Source organism: Pristiophorus japonicus, chromosome 11 (assembly GCF_044704955.1).
Source record: "Pristiophorus japonicus isolate sPriJap1 chromosome 11, sPriJap1.hap1, whole genome shotgun sequence".
Taxonomy (NCBI): domain Eukaryota; kingdom Metazoa; phylum Chordata; class Chondrichthyes; family Pristiophoridae; genus Pristiophorus; species Pristiophorus japonicus.
The window spans coordinates 21,580,984-21,588,720 of record NC_091987.1 but is presented as its reverse complement, the minus strand read 5'-3'; the positions used below and the strand labels follow the sequence as shown (position 1 = coordinate 21,588,720).

Genomic DNA, 7,737 nt, shown 5'->3' with positions numbered 1-7,737 from the left:
AAGGGACCTTGGAGTGCTTGTCCACAGATCGCTGAAAGTAAGTCAGGTGGATAAGGTGGTTAAGAAGGCATACAGAATGCTTGCCTTTATTGGCCAAGGCATAGAATACAAGAGCAGGGAGGTCATGCTTAAGTTGTATCAGACTCTGGTTAGGCCACAGCTGGAATACTGTGTGCAGTTCTGGTCGCCATATTATAGGAAGGATGTGATTGCACTGGAGAGGGTGCAGAGGAGATTTACGAGGATGCTGCCTGGAATGGCGAATTTTAGCTATGAGGATAGATTGGCTAGGCTGGGTTTATTCCCTTGGAACAGAGGAGGCTGAGAGGAAGTCTCATTGAGGTGTATAAAATTTTGAAGGGGCGTGGATATAGTGGATAGCAAGGGCCTATTTCCCTGGGTGGAGGGGTCAATTACAAGGGGGTATAGTTTTAAAGTGGTTGGTGGAAGGTTTAGAAATGATTTGAGGTGAAGCTTCTTCATGCAGAGGGCTGTGCAGGTCTGGAACTCACTGCTTGGAAGGGTGGTAGAGGCAGAAACCCTCACCACATTTAAAAGGTGTTTGGATGGGCACTTGAAGTGCTGTAACCTGCAGGGTTACAGACCTCGAGCAGGTAAGTGGGATTCGACTGGATAACCTCTTGTTGGCTGGCGCAGATAGTACAGTAAGTACTTCGGGAATCGAATACGACTAGAGTGATTTCCTGGACTAGTTTCAATCACCTGGATGGCTCGGAGAGGTATTTTCCCAGATTTTTTTTCCCCCAATTGGCCTGGGTTTTTAATCTGTTTTTTTGCTTCTCCCAGGAGATCGCATGGCTCTGGTTGGGGTGGAGTGTAAAATGTTGCGATGCATGGGGTATCGCAGTTGTGTGGGGCGGACTGGTTGGGCCAGATGCTCTTAAGCATTCAGCCATTGTTCACTGTTCATAGGTTGATATGTAACCTTCAGGGCTGCTGACCGAGAGCAGACCTGCAGGCCATGATCCTTACCAACGGATCCATTACAGACCCAATCCACGTCCGGACCAGGGTCAAATAGGGCTGCGTCATCGCCCCAACCTTCTTCTCATTCTTCCTCGCTGCCATGCTCCACCTCAGTCAACAAGCTCCCCGCTGAAGTGGAACTAAACTACAGAACCAGTGGGAACCTGTTCAACCTTCGCCGTCTTCAGGCCAGGTGCAAGACCACCCCAAACTCTGTCGTCGAGCTACAGTACGTGGACAACGCCTGTGTCTGGCCACATACAGAGGCTGAACTCCAGGACACAGTCGACGTATTTACTGAGGCGTACAAAAGCATGGGCCTTATGCTAAACATCCGTAAGACAAAGGTCCTCCACCAGCCTGTCCTCGCCGCACAGCACTGCCCCCCCCCAGTCATCAAGATCCACAGTGTGGCCCTCGACAATGTGGACCATTTCCCATACCTCGGGAGCCTCTTAACAAGAGCAGACGTTGATGACGAGATTCAATACCGCGCCTCTAGTGCGCCAGTACAGCCTTCAACCGCCTGAGGAAAAGTGTGTTCAAAGACCAGGCCCTCAAACCTGCCACCAAGCTCATGGTCTACAGGGCTGTAGTAATACCCGCCCACCTGTATGGCTCAGAGACGTGGACCATGTACAGTAGACACTTCAAGTCGCTGGAGAAATACCACCATCGATGTCTCCGCAAGATCCTACAAATCCCCTGGGAGGACAGACGCACCAACTTTAGTGATCTCGATCAGGCCAACATCCCCAGCATTGAAGCACTAACCACACTTGATCAGCTCCGCTGGGCAGGCCACATTGTCCGCATGCCAAACACGAGACTCGCAAAGCAAGCGCTCTACTCGGAACTCCTTCATGGCAAACGAGCCAAAGGTAGACAGAGGAAACATTACAAGGACATCCTCAAAGCCTCCCTGACAAAGTGCAACATCCTCACCGACACTTGGGAGCCCATGGCCAAAGACCGCCCGAAGTGGAGGTAGTGCAGCCGGGAGGGCGTTGCGCAACTCGAGTATCGTCGCCGATTGCATGCAGAAACCAAGCGCACACAGCAGAAGGAGCATCCGGTAAATCTGTCCCACCCTTCCTTACCCTCAACGACTACCTGTCCCACCTGTGACAGGGACTGTGGTACTCGTATTGGACTGTTCAGCCACCTAAGGACTTATTTTAAGAGTGGAAGCAAGTCTTCCTCAATTGCGAGGGACTGCCTATGATGATGATGTAACTTTCAGGGCTGCTGACCGAGAGCTGTGTGGCTCTTTGTCAGCCAGTGCGGACACGATGGGCTGAAATGACCTCCTTCTGCGCTGTAGATTTCTATGTTCAAAAGGGAATTTAAGCAAATTCAGAAAGTCATAGATGTGGATTGGGTCGATAGCATTGAAGTGCTTCAGGAATGGCAGGCAGTGACTAATGGGGTGCCGCAGGGTTCAGTGCTGGGACACCAGCTATTTACAATGTACATCAATGATTTAGATGAAGGAATTGAGAGTAATATCTCCAAGTTTGCAGATGACACTAAGCTGGGTGGCAGTGTGAGCTGTGAGGAGGATGCTAAGAGGCTTCAGGGTGACTTGAACAGGTTAGTTGAGTGGGCAAATACATGGCAGATGCAGCATAATGTAGATAAATATGAGCTTATCCACTTTGGTGGCAAAAACATGAAGGCAGAATATTATTTGAATGGCGGCAGATTAGGAAAAGGGGAGGTGCAACGAGACCTGGGTGTCATAGTACATCAGTCATTGAAGGTTGGCATGCAGGTACAGCAGGCGGTGAAGAAGCCAAATGGCATGTTGGCCTTTGTAGCTAGGGGATTTGAGTATAGGAGCAGGGAGGTCTTACTGCAGTTGTACAGGGCCTTGGTGAGGCCTCACCTGGAATATTGTATTTGGTCTCCTAATCTGAGGAAGGACGTTCTTGCTATTGAGGGAGTGCAGCGAAGGTTCACCAGACTGATTCCCGGGATGGCAGGACTGACATATGAGGAGAGACTGGATCGACTGGGCCTGTATTCACCGAGTTTAGAAGAATGAGAGGGGATCTCATAGAAACATATAAAATTCTGATGGGATTGGACAGGTTCGATGCAGGAAGAATGTTCCCAATGTTGGGGGGGTCCAGAACCAGGGGTCACAGTCTAAGGATAAGGGGTAAGCCATTTAGGACTGATATGAGGAGAAACTTCTTCACTCAGAGAGTTGTTAACCCATGGAATTCTCTACCGCAGAGAGTTGTTGATGCCAGTTCGTTAGATATATTCAAGAGGGAGTTAGATACGGCCCTTATGGCTAAAGGGATCAAGGGGTATGGAGAGAAAGCGGGAAAGGGGTACTGGGGTGAATGATCAACCATGATCTTATTGAATGGTGGTGCAGGCTCGAAGGGCCGAATGGCCTACTCCTGCACCTATTTTCTATGTTTCTATTATTCTATGTCCTGAGGTCGAGAAAGGAGCTATATAAAGGCAAGTTTTTTTTTCTTTAGATTAAATTTAATGTGGGGAAATGTTTGGTGATACATTTAGAGATAAAGAATAAGGTACGGTCACATACACTAAATGTACAGAAATATTTGAAAGGGGTAGAGGATTTGAAAGTTCAGATGCACAAATCTTTGAAAGTGGCAAGACATTTATTAAGCTGAAGGAAACATATGGGATTCTAAGCTTTAAAATCACCATATTAGAATGAAATGCAGGGGTAATGCTAAAATATATACAAAACATTGGTTAGGCTGCAATTGGAGTACTATGTCCAGTATTGGGTGCCTTATTTTAGGAAAGATGTGAAGGCCATGATGAGGTTTCAGAACAGGCTCTTAATATGATACCAGGAATGAGAACGAGGCTATTTGAAAAATTAGAACCAAGAAAATTAAGAGGATATTGGATGGTTATTCAAAATTCTGGAAGATTTTGATAAGGTAAGGTGGTAAAACTATTTTCACTGGTCCAAAAAAAAACAAAGGCAGAAAGCTGGGAGAAAACTTTTTAACACAGTTGTTAGAATATGGAATGTTCTACCAGAAACAGTAGTGGAAGCAGAACCCACGATAGCTTTTAAAAGGGAAGTGGATAATTCTTTTTTAATTAAAAAAGTAAGAGTATATGGAGAAAGGGCAGGGTCATGCGACTAATTAAATAGCTCTTTCAGAAAGTTGGCACAGTCAGTATAGGCTAAACGGCCTTCTTCCCTACTGAAACATTCTACAATTCTAAAAACAGGTTAATAGAACACAAAATGCTTTACCACATGGCTTTTGAGGGAGGGACTAGAACATCATTTAAAAGATATTGGCTAGGTATTTGAAAAAAAGAATATAAAGACAAGGAAAGGACAGGGAAATGGAATTAGATTAGATAAGTTCAGTTGAACAGGTGGTACAAATATGATGGGCCAAATGGCCTTCTCTGCTGTAATTTCCATGATACTATACAGACAAGTTCTTAAAGTTTCTACCATTTCCATCTGTACATTTTCTTTTTTTCTATTTTAACTATTACAGATAACTAAATTAATTTGGATAAAATATGTCAGGACGACAGATGAACACGGTTAGTATATAAACCCACATGATGACAAATGTTCTTCACTTTATACTATTTACCTGCAGGAACTACTGTAATTGCTGCAATAATGAAATAATGAAAGTTTATTTCCAGAAAGGGAATGTTTGGATCCAGCCGGGGTAGTTCAACAAAAAGAAAATACCTTTAAAATTAACTATGGGAATAATGTCTTGATTTCACATGGTGTGAATCGAACTGGCTGAAGACTGGCTTCTGTGATGGTGGGGACCTCAGGAGGAAGCCAATAAGGATCATACACTCTGCACTTCTGGCTGAAGATGGCTGAAAATGCGCCTTGTCTTTTGCACTTGCATGCTGGGCTTCGCCATCATTGAGGAAGGGGATATTCATGGAGCCTTCTCCTCCTGTTAGTTGCTTAATTGTCCACCACCATTGATGACTAGATGTGGCACGACTGCAGAGCTTTGATCTGATCCGTTGATTGAGGGATCGCTCAGCTCTGTTTATAGCATGCTGCTGCCGCTGCTTAGCATGCATGTAGTCCTGTGTTGCAGCTTCCCCAGGTTGGTACCACATTTTAGGTGCACATGGTGTTGCTCCTGGCATGCTCTTCTACACTCTTTATTGAACCAGGGTTGGTCCCCTGGCTTGATGAGGGATATGTCGGGCCATGAGGTTACAGATTGTGATGGAATACAAGTCTGCTGCTGTTAATGACCCACAGCGCATCATGGATGCCCAGCTTTGAGCTGCTAGATCTGTTCTGAATCTATCCCATTTAGCGCGATGGTAGTGCCACACAACACGATGGAGGGTGCCCTCAGTGTGAAGTCAGGGCTTCGTCTCCACAATGACTGTGCGGTGATCACTGCTAACAATGCGGTCATAAACAGATGCACCTGCGACAGGTACGACAGATTGGTTGAGGACGAGGTCAAGTAGGTTTTTCCCTCGTGTTGGTTCTCTCACCACTTGCTGCAGGCCAGTCTGGCAGCTATGTCCTTCAGTACTCGGCCAGCCCGCTCAGTAGTGGTGCTACTGAGCCACTCTTGGTGATGGACATTGAAGTCCCCCACCCAGAGTACATTCTGTGCCCTTGCTACCCTCAGTGTTTTTTCCCAGTGGTGTTCAACATGGAGGAGTACTGATTCATCAGCTGAAGGAGGGCGCTAGGTGGTAATCAGTAGGAGGTTTCCTTGCCCATACTTGATGTGAAGCCCTGAGACTTCATGGAGTTTGGAGTCAATATTGAGTACTCCCAAGGCCACTCCCTCCATCCCGTATACCACTGTGCCGCCACCTCGGGTAGGTCTGTCTTCCCGGTGGGACAGGACATACCCAGGGATGGCGATGAAGGAGTCGAGGACATTGGCTGAAAGGTATGATTCTGTGAGTATGACTATGTCAGGCTGTTTGCTTGACTCATCTGTGGGGCAGCTCTCCCAATTGAGGCACAAGTCTCCAGATGTTAGTGAGGAGGACTTTGCAGGGTCGAGTGAGCTGAGTGTGCCGTTGTCATGTCCAAAGCCGGTGCCGAGGTCGATTTATTGTCCATCCCTAGATTCTCCGTGAAGGTGGTGGTGAGCCACCGCCTTAAGCTGCTGAAGTCCATGTGGTAATATATTTACCACATGTACTTCACCAGGTGGGCCATCCGGTTTTATTCTCATTATACTTTCTAGTAGCAGTTTGTTACAACCAAGTGGCTTGCTAGGCTATTTCAGAGGGCAGTTAAGTCAACCACATTGTTGGAGTCACAGATCGGCCAGACCAGGCAAGGACGGCAGATTTCCTTCTCTAAAGGACATTAGTGAACCAGATGGGTTTTTACGACAATCTGCTAGTTCATGGTCAGCATTACTTTTTTTTTTCCGTAGCCAATCTTTCCAATTCTTTGTCAGATCACAAACGCCAGAGGTCACCTTGCACACATCAAGGATCACCCTGCGCTAATGCTCTTAGCCAAAAGGCCTAGAGCCCAAGCACTGTTCCTGGAAGTACTGCAATACCAGGTTCGTGCCATGGAGGTGGATGGGTCAGCAACCCCACACACCTCCGTGGAGGTGGATGGGTCAAACCACCCCACCCACCTCCTATTTCCAAAAAGCATAGGAGAACCACCTTCCTGATCCAGGGAGAACCACGTTGGGGTCATGGTTACTCCCCTGTCAGGTCAGTTACGCATGATCTTAGCCAAAAGGCCGAGAAGCGATTAAAAAAAATTCAGCTTTTACCAAGATTTGAACACGGATCGTTGAATTCAAAGTCCAGAGTGCTCACCATTACACCATTGAACCACCGAACGCAGTCCTCCACTACCACAAATTGTGAAGTCGAGTATCCCGCATTGGGTGACATCGCAGGCGTCAGCCCACCCAAAGTGCAATAGGCTAGCCTCTTCCTGGGAATACCACCTTATTGATCATGGTTACTCCCCCGCCAGGTAAGTATCACTAGCTTTGTATTCCAGATTTATTGAATTAACTGAATTTAAATCCAGCAGCTGTTGTGGTAGGATTTGAGCACGCACCTCCGGATTATTCGTCCAGGCCTCTGGATTACTAATCCCATAATTTAGCCTATATGTGACTCCAGTCCTACAGCAACATGGTTGATTCTTAACTGCCATCTGAAGTGGCCAAGCAAGCCAATCAGTAGTATCAAACCACTACAAAGAATATTAAATATATTACCACATGGACTTCAGCAGCTTAAGGCGGTGGCTCACCACCACCTTCACGGAGAATCTAGGGATGGACAATAAATCCTGGCCTTGCTGATGACACCCACATCTCGAGAATGAATAAAAGAAAAGATCACTTTATACCAAGGTTAGGAATGCAGCTTTAAAAACCTATATCATCCATCATCATAGGCAGTCCTGCGGAATCGAGGAAGACTTGCTTCCACTCCTTAAGTGAGTTCTTTGGTGGCTGAACAGTCCAATACGAGAGCCACAGACGTTGTCACAGGTGGGACAGATAGTTGTTGAAGGAAGGGGTGCGTGGGACTGGTTTGCCGCACGCTCTTTCCGCTGCCTGTGCTTGATTTCTGCATGCTCTCGCCATTGAGACTCGAGGTACTTGGCGCCCTCCCGGATGCACTTCCTGCACTTAGGGCGGTCTTTGGCCAGGGACTCCCAGGTGTTAGTGGGGATGTCGCACTTTATCAGGGAGTCTTTGAGGGAGCCCTTCTAACGTTTCCGCT

At 47.0% G+C, this 7,737-nt stretch overlaps 2 non-coding genes across 2 annotated transcripts; both read right to left on the bottom strand.

The window, feature by feature from the left end:
- Window positions 1-6,546: 6,546 nt before the first annotated feature.
- LOC139276556 (U2 spliceosomal RNA) lies at window positions 6,547-6,743 on the bottom strand. The gene has a single exon (XR_011595946.1). It is a non-coding gene; the product is annotated as a U2 spliceosomal RNA (small nuclear RNA).
- Window positions 6,744-6,819: 76 nt separating this feature from the next.
- LOC139276627 (U1 spliceosomal RNA) lies at window positions 6,820-6,981 on the bottom strand. Its single transcript, XR_011595964.1, has one exon. It is a non-coding gene; the product is annotated as a U1 spliceosomal RNA (small nuclear RNA).
- Between the last annotated feature and the right edge of the window lie 756 nt (window positions 6,982-7,737).